Genomic DNA, 2,500 nt, shown 5'->3' with positions numbered 1-2,500 from the left:
CTCTTCTCTCTCTCGCTCTCTCTCTCTCTCTCTCTCTCTCTCTCTCTTGCTCCTGGACCAAAAGGGAAGAGTTCCCTTCACAAATAAAAACAGATAGAAACCTCCTCTTGTGACTGTGTAGATACAGCACATGCCATTAGATAGATTTTTTCATTCAAGACAAATATACTGCAAATATTGGAATCTCAATTTTTTGTGGAACTACTTAACAAGTCGGATTCAAAGAAAATACTTGGTGATAGAGCAATTGATTATGCGTCTTTAAAGCCTAGTGCATAGTTTCGGTTCCCCATGAGGAATTCTAAGGTAGCCTGCTGAACTTAGACCCACACAGGACACAATAACTTCTTCGTGCGTGTTTATTTTTGTAACATTGGAGTTCCTTGCAATTTACAGAAAGGCCAAAACCAAAAATAATTAAAATGAAATAATCCAAAACATACGGCAGTGGGCTGAGGACACTATGACATAGAAAACAAAATATAAACAATATAAAGATACCTTCACAATAAACTCCAGTTGATCTTACATGTACGTTGACTAGAACATACACTACATTTCACAGAATGACACGTCCACCAGGCGCTCAGTGTCACAACTTCACACACTTGTCTCTCTGATGGTCTAAATACAATACAAAACACAAACCGTTGTTGATACGTACCATAACCACATAAAATAGCATTAGGGAGGCTTTATGGCATTGCTAACAATACCGTGCTAACACATGGAACACTGGCGGCTGGCCGCTCCACATGAAATCCATCGACATCCATCCACAGTCAATCGCACTCTAAACGTATCATCCCGTTAAAAGATGCAAACACGAGATCATGCTTAACCTTGTGTACATACGATGTTTTAAACCAGTTATGCAATATTGATCTACTTATCACATGATGCATCTCAGCATTCTCCACTGTGCGTTTCCCTGATCGGACTCGATAAAGAAAAAGAGAGAGTGACCAGAGCACCGCGCAAGCTCTCTGGCGTGTGACACCGCCACCTAGTCGGCTCCGGAAAACTAACTAAATGAACCTTCTGCAGCAACAAACAAAAACAATATGACATTTCTTTCATTTTAGAACAAAATACATACTGAAACAAACAGAGAAATCAATGTGATGGGTTTGTTACAACAAATTCAACATACACCAACCACGGGCCCACATAAGTAATGACAACAACAATGTCGGTGCGTCCACATGATACAGTCCCCCCTCCTCCACATATAGTTGCTAGTAACCAAGGAGGACACGGAGGATTAAAAAAACATGATGGACTCTTCAGAGGAGGTCATTATCTTCACTCCAGTTTCTGCGCGGGAAGAAAGTCACCGGACGCCAACATCTCGAACATAGTCATACTGAGAAAATCCAGAGAGAGTTGTGGGAGCTGGATAGTCTAATTAGCTTTGCAGCAAACTCATTGTAATGGCTAGAATGGAAAGGATGTTCATTAATATCAAAAAGTACAACACTAGAGCTTAAAAACCTCCAAAAATAGGGATGCACGATACTACCTTTTATTAAAGACCAAGTAGAAGTATTACATTGGGTACTGCACGATACGAGTACCAATACTAGTACTAATAATCCCTCCGGGGGTCAGAGGTGTTTTCAGACACACAGATGATTTGGCCTGCTGATATTTCCGCATTAGAACAAAGCAGCTTGTTCAAAGTACCATGCCTTTTCCATTCAAAGATCACTGCCCATGGCGGGATATTTCCTTGAGCTAGTGTCATAAAATAAATCATATAATTCCTGATATCAAAATACTAAGAGAATGAATGAAGAATGCAAAGTCCAATGACGTCATTCAGGCCAATAAGTAGCCAGTGTTACGAGCTCCAGAGCGAGGAGGGCGGTGTTTACACCAGCAGCTAAGTACAAGATTGTTAGTGGTGGTGGGTAACGCAGGGTGAGAGACCACATGCAGGAGCTGAACAGATGAAAATCACTTCCTTTATGTTTATGCCTGATAAGCTGATGAAGACATTGGGCTGACACTGCTACTCCAAATGTCAGTGGAGAAAACTAGGGCAACAGGCTGCTGAAGCGCTTTTCACTCTTACCTGCGATGATATGCCCAGAGCTCCCAGTTAGCTAAAAAGGATGTGTCCGGCCGCGGCAGGCGGGGAAGGCGGGGAGACGTAGAGGATGCCGGTCGGCCCTGCTAGCTGGCTACGGCAAACTAACAGTACAGTTAGCCACGCTGAGAATACTATCACCAACGCCAGATGGGAGCACACCAAAAGGATAATATGCTACAAAATACACAGGGAATGCTGCTTGATGATTATTACCGAAAGCGGGCTGAATACACTCACTCACCCAGACGGCAGCTAGCAGCTAACAGGGTAGGGAATTAAACAATTTGTGAAGTTGAAAACGCATCTTGTTGTTTATGGCTAAGGGCATTGGACCAGACATTTTAATTGCATTTGGTATGTTAAGACGGCACAAAGGCACTCTTTATCTTATGCACCATAACTTGC

General features: G+C 42.5%; 1 protein-coding gene and 1 long non-coding RNA gene across 2 annotated transcripts in view; one reads left to right on the top strand and one right to left on the bottom strand.

The window, feature by feature from the left end:
- LOC116048446 (VPS10 domain-containing receptor SorCS3-like) overlaps nucleotides 1–2,500 on the top strand; it is a 1,378,075-nt gene that overhangs the window by 204,789 nt on the left and 1,170,786 nt on the right. The window lies entirely within an intron of this gene.
- LOC118494886 overlaps nucleotides 1–2,500 on the bottom strand; it is a 10,816-nt gene that overhangs the window by 4,597 nt on the left and 3,719 nt on the right. The window lies entirely within an intron of this gene.

The sequence above is a fragment of the Sander lucioperca genome, chromosome 4, assembly GCF_008315115.2.
Source record: "Sander lucioperca isolate FBNREF2018 chromosome 4, SLUC_FBN_1.2, whole genome shotgun sequence".
Lineage (NCBI taxonomy): Eukaryota > Metazoa > Chordata > Actinopteri > Perciformes > Percidae > Sander > Sander lucioperca.
This window is presented reverse-complemented; position numbering and strand designations above follow the sequence as displayed.